This window comes from Tachypleus tridentatus, chromosome 10 (assembly GCF_004210375.1).
Source record: "Tachypleus tridentatus isolate NWPU-2018 chromosome 10, ASM421037v1, whole genome shotgun sequence".
NCBI lineage: Eukaryota > Metazoa > Arthropoda > Merostomata > Xiphosura > Limulidae > Tachypleus > Tachypleus tridentatus.
In genome coordinates, this window is record NC_134834.1 from 143734077 (window position 1) to 143748126 (window position 14050).

A 14050-nucleotide genomic window follows, 5' to 3' on the forward strand; every position below is an offset into this window, starting at 1 on the left:
TTTTTTTTGTTTTTTTTTTAATTTTCCAGTAATATTTTTAAAATGCTTTACACAGATAATGAAATCTGGAAATGTTAAAGAAATTTGCACAAAATGGCTCAATAAAAAGGAATAAACTCCATAATTTATAGACTTTATTTGTTCCTTTGTCTTTGTCACTAAAACAAAACCCAACCCTTTTATGAGAATCTGACAAAAATAAAATTATGCTGAGTACACTACTGATGTTGCAAGATTTTTTTGTTCAAGTCTTAATTACCATCAGTTACTCTTATACCTTGTGAATTATTAATTTGTACAAGACACACACCTCTAATTAATCTGATCTTTAACACAACTATTTTACAAAAAATTAGGTCAACAAAGTCTCCAACACACTTTAGAAAATTATATTAAAAGCAACTCTTGTTTTAACTTTAAACAGCTTTATTAATATTGTGATTTAAACATATAAAACAGGAACAATAAGATATTCAAATATGTTAAAGTTAGTACTAAAAAGTAAGAAAGTTGTTAAAAATACTCAGTAATTTACTATTTTATTTGTTGAAACATGCATAAGAAATAAATTTGTGTCATCTTAATTGAATAATAATAAAGTAATAATTTATTATCACAATTATTCCCTCTGTTCATCATCTTAATCATAGACAAGTCAGGGTTTGACAGCAACATAAATAATGTTTCGGATGTGACTGCATCATCTAAGTCATGACAACTTATTTGTACTGATGAAATTCTAAAGAAATGATCCACTGTAATTTAGCATTGTGATGCACTCTTACATGTTACACCCAATAGTGGTTAATTATTATGTAGCCTGAATCCAAATGAGCTACTATTAAGAACACCACTTAAAGGACAAATCCTAAAATTACCTTACATTTGGAGGTGCTCTGTAAGAGGATAAGAAATCTATTCCTTGGGATGTGTATCAATAATTTGCAGCAGGTGTTTGTAACATTGCACAATCTACAATTTACATCAAAGGTAGGTTCACTGATCATTTAAATGAGACTAGCTATGAAAAATATAAGCAAAAGTGTTAATGAACTTTATACTTACTGAAGCAAGAACGGCCATCACTACCCAGTTGATAGTTTTCATTACAATCACAGATATATGTTCCAATTCCATTTATGCATACCTGAGTACATGGGTTTCTAACCAAGCACTCATTAACATCTGAAAATAACAATGAACAATTTGTAAGTTCTCTGCAATTCTAACTGCAAGATAAATATACAAACTTAGAATATTATTCAATTCATTGGTTCCATTATTAGTTACGAAATTTTAATTTCTGAAGCTATGCAATGTTTGTCCATGAATCAATTTTGTTTAATGGTAATAAAAACAAGAGAACAGGTAGAAAATAAAAACACTTCTGACACAGTTGAGGTTAATATTATGAGCTACATGTAATAAGCTGTTTCTTTCCATTAAGTTCTGAAAAAGAAAACAGTATTAAAAATCTTTAACCTATTTTTAGCAGTACGGATGCACTCTTACAAAATTTTAGTTTTATTTATATGAGTAATACACAACAGGTTTATTGTGATCTACAACTTTCATCAGAAACAGATATTTGAAAAATTCACAGATGTCCTGTCAAAGAACATTTGCAGATAAAATGAGTTGCAATGTCATATGCTGATGATTCAATGGAAAAATGTTCACTTGCAGTTATTTTAACCATTTGAAACTCTTCAAATGATTATGTAAAGTGATTCTAAAACTTAAATGTTGCCTGAGTGAAGTAAAAACACTAAATATTAAATCATTTATGATTAGACATCTTTAAGACATTGTAAATAAATCATAAAGTTAATTTTGTAAGTGGTTTATTGGTATTAGTGAATAACATTTTAATGACAATTTATACACCTGATAAAATAACTAATAACTTATCTTACCTTCACAGTTCTTCTTGTTATCTGCCAGCACATATCCTTCTTGGCAGCTACACATAACAATATCATTGTCACTAATACAATGATGTTCGCAACCACCATTCTGTATTCTGCACTTGTCAATAACTATAATAAAATCATGAAAAACAAAATTTCAATTCTTGCAAAAATGATGTATGTCTGTAAATACACATTTACATTTTAAAATAACAATTATCATTAAATAATGTCTTAAAAATTCCTTTATCCTGCCTTAATTTGTATGTCTTAAAAACCTGCACAAAGCTACACAAAGAAATCTTTATAACCATCTACAATCTGAAATTGATAAGCAAAGATTAGGCAGCTAATCAACAACAGACACTGTCAACTTCTGTGCTACTTCAGCCAGATAATGAGATTTTACTCTTTTTAATGCACCCACGTTACTAAACATTCATAGGATATTTTAAAGATAATAGAATATAATCCACTGATCCTCATATCAGGAGTCTGGCACATTAACTGCTGGGTTACAACTGGCCACCTAAAAATGAACTTGAGCTAATTGTTGAAGGGCTTCACACTATTAGATTAAACATAATGGCTGAAAAATCACATGCACATTGAAACAATGTGTGTAAATTATAATTACATTTAATTTCAGTGATCTTATTGTAATGACATTTCTGAAACTAAACCACTTCTTCTGTACAGCTTCAACATGAAGGAGGTTTACAAATTAATTCTACAGAAGTTAATAAAAGTGAGGTAGAAAACTGAAGGAGGAGAAATGGTTAGAAAGGTTACTTAGAAATCAACTTATATCTTCACAAGAAAATAATCAATTGAAAGTGAATACAAATGTTTTAATTTTTTACTGTAGGGAAAATTTATACATAAAGTGTTGTATGTTTCTGAAGCTGTAAAATTTTGAAAGAAAAAAACTCTTAGGCCTGAATTTTATTTACCTGACAAAGTGAATAGCTAATAAAATTATTTCATATTGGTAGTGAATAGTTTGAGCATTTAATAAGGGAATCAACAACTTTCTGAAAAATAATAGATGCATAAACTGTAAGGACATCCTTGACCAACCAGTCAACATGTTACAATTATACATGAAGTGGAACTTTGTGTTATTAAAGCAGTATTTTCCAATAATTCCCAAAGTTTTCAGAATCAGGCTTAATATCTCCATTTTACCTCATCAGAAAATTTCTATTAAGAAAAAAACTGAGTTTAAAATAGAGACTTACATTACAAAAGAAATTAAATTAATCATATAAAAATTTACTGATCATTAAGTACACTTACAAAAATTAAACAGTACTTCTTGTATAAAACCATATAATTATTTATGACTTTTTTCTCATTCAGCTTTTATCTCAGTATCTCTTGGTTCCTTCAAACTTAACCTTCTAAACATTAGACAGTTCTACCAACTACATGTATACTAACTTTATTTACTCACACATCTTCCTCGTCTCTTCTAAGCCTATCTACTTTCCAACAATTAAACTATCTACCAAATTTCCTGAATTTTCACTGATTATTTCTTGTTTTTTCCTTAATTTATTAATAGCCTCCAACTAACCATGAATAAAAAATACACAATTTTTCTTATACAGACAATTAGTTTGAGTTAAAATCCATCAAAATCATTTTTTCAAACTATTTATATTTTTATTAGGTATGGCTCCAGACTGATACAAAGGTATTCACAAACAGAATTTCAATTTTCTAACATACAAGGTATATTCAACATAAACAGGCTTTTTCTAATATAACGGTATGGAATTTAATCTACAAATAGATTAGCATTCTAATAAAAACAAACATCCCAAATTTCTGAGAAAATTTAATGTGAAAAATCCAATATGTTAAGATTAAATGGTAGTCTGATTTATAGTACTGAACAAGCTTTAACTTCAGCTGTTATAAAAGTTTTGTCTGTGATGCTAACTCTTTGTAATATATCAGTTGCACAGGTTATGATGGCTTTATAAAGTTTATTGTCTTGCAATTAATATCTTCTACAGGAATTCCTTCATGTTGAATTCAAACATTATTTTCATATTTTCATTTTTCTAAAATTGGTTTACATTTATCCTGAAAATGTTGACAACCACTGGCAAAAGATTTATCTACGTCAATCATGACTTAAGAGACTCATTGATCATTCTAAAACCTATCAGAAACACACCACCAGTATATAAATGATAAACAGACTGCATGTAAGAGACTCATTGATCATTCTAAAATCTATCAGAAACACACCACTAGTATAAAATGATAAACAGACTGCATGACATGTTATCTCTGGATAGTATTTGTTTATGCATGCACTTTGACAGTACTTTTTCATTTCAATATTACTCATTCATTGGCATGGAAACAAGAGGTTATGTAAGTGACCCAAACATATTCTGGTATATTGGTAGTAAATTTGTTGCAAAGAAACCAAAACAAAATGTTACAGAAATTGCCTTAAAGGAGAATTATGGGTATTTTGGAATAAATCTTGGAGATTAAGAGAAATTTTGTGCTCTGCATGAAGTATGAACCATTTGCATAAAAGAGTTGAGACAACAGACTAAAATCTTTGCCTTATAGAATTCAATGGTCTGGCATAAGCAAGGCCCAGCATAAACCTAAAAACATTTGGATAAGACTATTATTTTTGCTCCTGTAACATGCAAGGCTACAACACTCGAAATAAAATTTCTTTTTTTATCCAAACCTTTATTGTGGTATAAGACCTGATGTACCTGTATCTGCTCCATCAGACTCTTGATACAGCTTCATCTGATTTTGAATCTGATATCAACAAAAATTATAAGAATGATAGTTTTTCAACCTCAAACACCTGGTAAGCCACAACTTTTCACACATGGTGAACTTTATGATTTTGTGAGACTTGGACCTTCCAAAGGATTCTTTAGGAATTTGGGGGTTCAGACTTCAAGTTAAGAACTTACTTTCTCCAAAGACATCATTTTACTGATACATAAATCAGGAGAAAGAGTTTATACTATACTCTTTTCAAAAGAAGATTCACTGGTTTATTGCAATAATATTACTGAATTAATACTAATGCTGGGAGCTGCAGTCTGTGAACCAAGTGAGTAGCAGTTGTTCATTGATTCCTTCAAAAGAAGTCTAAAAGATATTCTTCCTCACAATGGTAACAAAAGAAGTCTAAAAGATATTCTTCCTCACAATGGTAACACATATGCATCTGTTCCTATTGCTCATTCAGTTCACCTAAAGGAAACATACAAAACTCTCAGACTTCTTCCTGATAAGATCAGATACAAATACCATGATTGGCTACTCTGTCAAGACTCAAAAGTCCTATGTTATTGGGTCAACAATGTGTTATACAAAGTTTTCATGTTTTTCTGTGTGAATAGGACAGTAGAGCATAAAATCAGCACTAGATAAACAAGCAATGACCACACAGAGTCAGCCTGATACCAGGTCCAAAAACACTGAACGTAAAAGTTTGGTTGACAAATAGAAAACCCTATTACCTCCACTTAATATAAAACTGGTCTTGATAAATCAATTTGTAGCTTTAGACAAACATGGGGATGGTTTCAAGTATCTATGTGAGCAATTCCAAGCTCTTTCAGAAGTGAAACTTAAAAAAGGGATTTAAGTTGGGCCTCAGATTAGGAAACTGATTTCTAATGAATGGTTCAAAAGGACAATGAGGAAAGTTGAAAATTAAGTATGGATTGCATTTATAGATGTTATTGACAAATATTTAGGAAACAAAAAGGACCCAAATAACTAAAATACTGTCAATAACATCCTTGATAAATTCAAAGAGTTAGGATGTAATATGAGCTTGAAAGTTAATTTCCTACATTCACATATTGACTAGTTCCCTGAAAATCTTGGTGCCATCAGCATAGAACAAAGGGAAAGGTTTCATCAAGACATCAGGGAAATAGTGAGAAAGTATAAGCTAAGGTGGAACATCACCATGATGGTTCATTATTGCTAGTCATTGAAGCAAGGTGCTCTTGACTCAGTACATAGAAGAAAGACTACAGCACATAGTTTTGAGAATAAAAGACATAGATTCACACACACACAAATCAGGATGTACATTTGTTAACAAACATAATAATAAAAAATGTTCATTGTGGTCAACGAAATAATAATTTGATTTAAATAAGTTTTCCCAAATTTGTAAAAAAATTCCTTGAGTGATGAAAGAAAATTAATATTACTTTTTGAAATCTACATAGACAAATTATGGAAAATCTGTTATTAAAACCAAAATGCCTTTTACGAAGTTCAAATCTGTAGAACTGTATTATCTTACCTTGGCTCCATAGTGCTATTGATTGCACCAGGATGGTCAACAACAACTTCAAATGTGTGTTCTGTGTCAGTGTTCCTTTTCAATACTATAAGTAAAAAGGATGTATAAAGAGTGTGGATTTCTTCAAGACTTTGAAGCATATTTTATCTGAGCTAGAACCTTCCATAGTTATCCACTTAAGTATAGATGAAAGGTTCTAGCTCAGATAAAATATGCTTCATAATCTTGAAGAAATCCACACTCTTTATAGGTTTTTTTGACTTATTGTGTTGAAAAGAAACACTGATACAGGACCCACATTTCATGCATAAAAAAGGGGAAGAAAGTGTATGAAAAAAATGAGTCACACAGAAAATCCCTCATGACTCACATAACAAATGATATTAATTTTGTTACTTCATAGCACACTATTTATTTTATAATTATATGTGATAAATAATAATATTTTACCAGTAGGAAAAATTTTTAACCTGTTTCACTTGATTTTGGGGGCTTTATTACTTTCACACCTTTCCTTGTCTCCTTCAAACCTGTCTCCTTTCCAATAGTTAGAAAATTCTACTCTTTCCACATGTACTAACTATACTCACTCTCACAGCTTCTTTGGTCTCTTCCAAGTCTGTAGCCTTCCTGACAGCTGCAGATGGTTCTGCCATCTGCATTTTTACAGTAGTGTGCACAACCTCCATTGTCTATCCTACATCTATCTATAACTGAAAGTAAAAGAAACAAAATTATCAAACAACTTTGCTCTCTATACATTTGCCCACTTGATGAACTTCATAAAAATTACATTTGGTAGAAATATTAAAATATAATGTTTATACCCTGTTTGCAGTCTAGTGCTTCTATCCATAGAAACTCTACAGTTTTTTCTGTTAATTTTACCTACAAGTTAGCCATTAGTTACATTATCATAGATTTTTATGCCATTTAGTAAGATCACATTATTACTAATTTGAAACTATATAATTAATGTTCAATGAAAAACAAAATATTTGAGTAATTTGTGAAGAGACAATTGTTTTATGAACAATGGTTGAAACACATTCAAAACTACAACTCACAGTAATTCTGGTGATTTTAAAGGATGAATTCCATTATATTATTGAATATTTTGCACAAGCATAGTTAAAAACAAATTTGCAAAAGTAAATTAATTATTTTCACCATCGTTGCTTACCTACACAAGATTTTCCATCATGTTGTAGTTGATAACCTGACCTACAACCACACCGCACCTGGCCATTTCTGTCATCGCAAAGATCCTCACATTCGCCATTTTCAATACCACAGCGTCTAACATCTGGAAGATTTACGATCAGCAGGTAATTTTCAAACTAAAATTATATTCCAGAATATTTAGCCACAGCGTCATCGATGCCAATAGTATTTCATTTAAATAATTTAACACTAATTGCTGATACTGAACATACAAAGAAACTGCTGACAAGTACTTAAAAGGAAAATGTTGCTTTTTTTTTAATGTTACTTTGAAAACCCATTGAAATCTTGTTAATTGGTTGAAAAAACCTGGTGGACTGACAGTGTCGGTTTAAAAGTTTTAAAGTTATTGTTAATTCTTATGACGTTCTGAAATTAGAAATAACTTTAATTGATCGTTTAATAATGTTCATAGTTAGAACTAACTTTAACAATATGTGTTAGAAATAATACTTTAATAGAATATTTCAGAACTGTTACTTTTTGTGACAGCTGTTACATCTAATCACAACATTAGCTGTTTGTTTTTTAAGCCCAACCTTCTGTGTCACATCATGAGTATCCACAGAATTTATTCCAGGTGGTGGCAAATTATTAAAGAAAACAGACCATTTGCCTTGAAGTTTTAATATAATGATCTGGTTGGTTATGGCATATTTACCTAAAGCTAATTTTGTCACTTGTATTTAAACAGTATTATTTTTAAATACATTCTTAAAAATAGATTATTCAAATACATTTCCTTCTGGAATTTGAGCAGGGTGCACATTCGCTTGCAGATGCCCATGTATCATAGTCTATTGTACTATAGAAATATATTTTCAAAATTAAGATATTATTTAGATTATTCTCATACCCCTTTTAAAACAGTATGTTCAGTTTTGGATCTACTAAATGAAGTTGAAAACATATACTGATTTTGTGAAAAGATCACTAAGTATGGAGTTACAGAATAATTTATATTTTCATTAGCCTTAAATAAAGAAAATATTTGGTTTTATTCTTGCTAGTGAGAAGAAGTAACAGAAATATGATTAAGCTGTTAAAAAAATCTATCTGGGGTCTTGAAAAGGTTGGCTGTTACCATTATTTTTTTGAGTAACAGACCTATAAGAATCAGCCATTGAGAATTCGATAGTACACGCAAAATGCTTAAACTTCATAAAATCTTGCACAGATCTGTCTATACATTAATTTTCTATAATTAATTGGCTAACTGGACTAACACCTGACCAATATCTTATGATCTTAATGACAGTAAGGTTATGGATATTGGTTATCAAACATTAACTGCTGACAAAACTAAGACAATCTGATGAGAAAAAAAAAAAAGATGTGAGCATAGCTGTCAGAAAATCTTTAAAAACACTCTAGACAAAGTATATTAGGTAGCAATATGGCAAACGGAGTTTAGGTTAAGTACATAAATTATACATGTCCAAGAAAGTTCGCTCCATGAGGAGTTGGATTGACCTCGTTTTGCACACTAGGCTAAGTTGTAGTCAACTTCTGAATGACATCATATGTATAAGATTGTAAACTGTGTACACTTGGCTGGTACCACTATTACTTGTTTGTTTCTTTGTTTAGAATTAAGCACAAAACTACACAATAAGCTATCTGTGCTCTGCCCACCATGGGTATCGAAACCCGGTTTTTAGTGTGTAAGTCCACAAACATACCACTGTGCCACTGGAGGGCCCACCACTATTACTATTAAATATTACACCTATTCGCAGTATTTATAAAAAACAAAAAAACACTAGAAATCTACATTATAGTTTGAAATATAAATTCGGGAAATTTAAAGATTTTTTTATCACTACAAACTTCTGGTCTCAAATTGAGGACAGCCCTTCCCTAGAGTCGGAGAAACAATGAATGTTTGTTTGTTTGTTTTTGAATTTTGCGCAAAATTATACGAGGGCTATATGCGCTAACCGTCCCTGATTTTGCAATGTAGGACTAGAGGGAAGGCAGCTAGTCATCACCGCCTACCGCCAACTCTTGGGGTACTCTTTTAACAACGAATGGTGATATTGACCGTAACATTATATTGCCCCCACGGCTGAAAGGGCGAGCATGTTTGGTGTGACGGAGATTCGAACCCGCGACCCTCAGATTACGTGTCGAGTCCCTTAACTACTTGGCCATGCCTGGCCCGAGAAATAACGTACGAAATGGATCGAGAGTTAAGTTTGGTTTGGTTTGTTTTGAATTTCGCGCAAAGCTACACGAGGGCTATCTGCGCTATCCGTTCCTAATTTAGCAGTGTAAGACTAGAGGGAAGGCAGCTAGTCATCACCTCCCACCACCAACTCTTGAGCTACTCTTTTACCAACGACTGTGAAAGAAAAAGTCAGTTGTTCCTGTTTATAAAAGAAATGGCGATGTCCAAATACGTGAGTATTTCTTCCCATAACATAAGAGATACAAGGAAACATTCCTCAGCTGCTTTGAACACAACATCCTAAGACCAGGAGCGTACGTTGGTAATGTAGTTAAGCGATGGAAATCGAAAGCAAATGGCCAAAAAGACAACCACCGTCAGATAGGACATGAAAACACATGGAAGAGGAATATGTCATGATGAATCGAAACAAATGAAAATGGAGGACTCGTAAATCGGAATATCACAATCAAATGGTATAAATTCTAGTTTGGCTTTGCTTCGAATTTCGCGCAAAGCTACACGAGAGTTACCTGCGCTAGCCATCCCTAATTTAAAAGTGCAAGGCTAGACGGAAGGCAACTAGTTATCACAACACACCGCCAACTCTTGGGCTACTATTTTGCCAACGAATAGTGGGATTGATCGTCACGTTATAACGCCCCCACAGCTGAAAGGGCGAGAATATTTGGTGCGACGGTGATTCGAACCCGCCACCCTTGGATTACGAGTCGAGTGCCTTAACCACCTGGCCATGCCGGGTAATAATTTCTAGAGACAGATGATTTCTATGATACTGTTCGTAAGATAATAAGATAATAATGTTTTAAAAAGTTGTTTAGATATTAAAACTATTTAAAATTCTTCTTAATTCTTACTCCAAATATTTGGTCCTTTAGTTCAGTTTGGCTGTTTTAGAGCAAAACCACACTGAGACATCTGCTGTGTCCACCACGGTGTATCGAGTCTCGGAATTTAGTGCTGTTTCTACATTATCAGTGCTATAGAGTATTTGTTTTCCATAAAAATAAGCCTAAATTACAAATGCAGACTCATACCTCTAAAATACGAGTTTCGATACCCCTGGTGGACAGAACACAGATTGCCCATTGTGTATCATGTGCTTCATTCCGAACAAGCAAACATCTTTTTCGCACTTGAGTACGGTTTTAAAGAAAATTGACTTGTTGTTAAATTAATTATCACTGTAACCAGCAGTACCATCATGAAAGAAACATATTTTGCAATCAAACAAACAAGTTATGTTTGCCTCGGATATTTAAACTCACGGTGGGCGCTGGTGAGTAGCTCCTTTTCCCCTTGTTTATTAGTTCACAACGCCAATCGTCAACTCCCCCCCTCAGAAGGATTTGGTTGTAACTTACACAACTACCCAAAGCTCTAAATTATGGAGCGTATTTTTTCAGCAAATGGATACAAACATTAAACTCTCGGACCCAGATTAAACGAGCATCACAATGACATGCATGATCCAAAAATAAAGGACGCCTCTTAATTAATAACCTATAAAAATATTTTGAATCAGAGTATTTGTAAAACACTGGAGACACTATAAAACAGCAAGAGAAACGTTGATAAATTAATCAGCCTTCTGTTTAACTGTCTTAGACTTTGGTTTCAACCTTAAAAAGTTATCAATAACCTTTAATAAAAGTCGTTAATACTGTATATTGAAACAATTATTTTATTTTGCTACGATTTCTTCTTCATATAACCCCCAGAAGCACAGCGGCATGTCTGGGGACTTATACTGCTAGAAACTGGGTTTCGATACCCCTGGTGGGCAGAGCCAGATAGCCCTTTATGGTCAATAACAAACAACAATCTTCTTGATATTTAATATTTTGAGCAGAAAACTAGTTTAAAAAAATATTCATAGATAATATTTTAATGCTTCTCGTAAACATATTTAAAAATTAATTCCAACCCCCTTAAACACAATTCCATTCCCTGTTTACTTACAGCCTCCTTAAACACATTTCCCTTCCTTGTTTACATCTACGTTAAACACATTTCCCTTCTCCGTTTACAGCTACCTGAAATATATTTCCCATCCCTGTTTATAGTTACGTGAAATATATTTCCCATCCCTGTTTATAGTTACGTGAAATATATTTCCCATCCCTGTTTATAGTTACGTGAAATAAAAGTAAATACAAGTGGCACTTCAACTTTTTGTTAACTCTGTGGTACACAAATAGTATAGATGTAACATTTTCATCACTTAGAAAACAAATATGTCTTTATCCAGGTAATTTTCAAACCTTTAGCACAAGTTGTCTATGCTTAGGTAGTCGACTTATATGAATAATAAAAGTGCGTACGTCATCATATATTTAATTATTTAATGTTCTTGTTTATTTATTTACTTGTTCGCGGCAATCCCTTCCTATTATCGACACATTAAAGATTCCGGCCAATAAAAGGAAAGTTAGATGGCAAACTAAAATAAAATTGCAATGTAAGTATAAAAAAACAACAACAAAAAACACACAGAAACATACCTATGCATGTCCTCTTATCGCTGTGGAGTTTCTGGCCTGCCATGCATTCACAAGAATATCCTCCTGCATAATTCTTGCACTTATACTGACAACCACCATTATGAATTCTGCATTCGTCCACATCTGTGAAAGATTAATTCTAATAGTTTTTTTAACCATTAAAATGAGATTCAGAAAAATAAATAATAGTAAGTAACCTTCTTATTCTATTCGTACTTATAATTGTTAATACTTAACAACTTTCTAAATCTCAGTAATTTCTTGGTTCAATATTAACATCATTAAAAGCCATCCTTGACTGAGAAAAAAAACTCAAGTGAAAAGGACGTTTAAAATAAACCGAAAATAGGCATACTAGTCAAATGACATAAAAATAGGCTTACTGAACAAATAATATAAAGTAGGCTTACTAATCAAATAATATACACATGACAAAGAAATGCAGTAACAACATAATAAAATGTGAAAACTCAAAGAAATCATTGAAATCCGAATATGGGAAAAGGAATTATGTAATCAACGTTTTAGCTAAATGATTTTGTTTAGGCCTCAATGAAGGCCGTATGACAGAAACATCGACAATTACCATATATATACATATATGTTGCCTTATAGCGATTTTAACCATTTCCAGCTGCGTGATACTTATTTAGTTTTATTTATTAGTGAATATGTATATGTATTACTTTCTTCACATTGTCCTTCATTTTCGTATCTTATTATTTAAATATATTTCCCTTTCCTGTTTACAGCTACTTACAGCCACCTAAAACACATTTCCATTTTCTTTTTACAGATACAGCCATCTTAAACAAATTTATCTTCCCTGGTTATAGCTACCTGAAATACATTTATCTTCCCTGTTTATAGCTACTTACAGCCACCTTAAACTCATTTACCTCTCTTGTTTACAGATACTTAAAGCAACCTTAAACACATTTTCTTTTTCTGTTTAAAGTTACTTTAAGCATTTCTAGTTACCCGAAGTCTTACCTTACTCTATAATTCATAACTTACTTACCTGCCGATCAAATTTTCTTTATAACGCAATAATTTCTATCTACCTGAAATCTCACTTCATTATATAGTTCTTAATTTATTTACCTGTCGACCAAGCTTTATTTATAATACAGTAATTTCCTAGCCACCTGGAGTCTCACCTTACTCTACAGGGGCATGAGCTGAAATTCAAGCGTTATGATAATCACGATTTTTTAAAAATCAGTCCAGACCAATGTTGCTAAGAGAACCTCGCGTCCGGGCTTTGGTCTTCACTACCCCTTATCATCTCTATAAGGACGAAAAATTCTCGATGCTTCTTGGCGTATTTCTAGCAGTTCATAACAAAAATGTTATGTGCACCTCTCGGACTCAATAACAACAACTAAAATTAATGCTGACTCAGCGCAAATGGCTCGTAGCTCCATGGAAACCTATTCGTGACCCACCAGTTGAGAAATATTGGTCTAAGTTCACTTCTAAAAATCCACATTCGGCATCTGATGTTTTTTAGTATGAATCATATACCTTTCACGTCATCTAAAATATAGCACTGATGTTATCGCCTCCATAAAGCAAGAAAAGTGAAAATGTATTCTCAAGACGATTGGTATAGGTATTAAAACTTTTATTAAAATAAAGTACAGAACAACGTTCCAGCCTTCTTAGATCATCTTCATGTTAACAAAGTTATAAATATTTGTTCCCATTAAAATAATTTATTGTCATAATTATTTTTTTGGAAACATGGGGATATTGACAGAAATTTGATCGAAATATTTTAGGTCAAACCAATAACTGGTTTGGTTTGTTTTGAATCTTGCGCAAAGCTACACGAAGGCTATCTGCGCTAGCCGCCCCTAATTTAGCAGTGTAAGACTAGAGGGAAGGCAGCTAGTCA

The 14050-nt window shown here is 32.3% G+C and overlaps 1 pseudogene across 1 annotated transcript in view; it reads right to left on the reverse strand.

The window, feature by feature from the left end:
- The window catches only part of LOC143228528 (uncharacterized), a 221980-nt pseudogene that overhangs the window by 41121 nt on the left and 166809 nt on the right, over positions 1-14050 (reverse strand). The window contains exons 6-10 of the transcript XR_013015345.1: positions 12151-12273; positions 7415-7537; positions 6822-6944; positions 1917-2039; positions 1066-1185 (exon numbers count right to left, since the gene is read on the reverse strand). The product of XR_013015345.1 is annotated as an uncharacterized LOC143228528 (transcript). The remainder of the gene's footprint in view (positions 1-1065; positions 1186-1916; positions 2040-6821; positions 6945-7414; positions 7538-12150; positions 12274-14050) is intronic.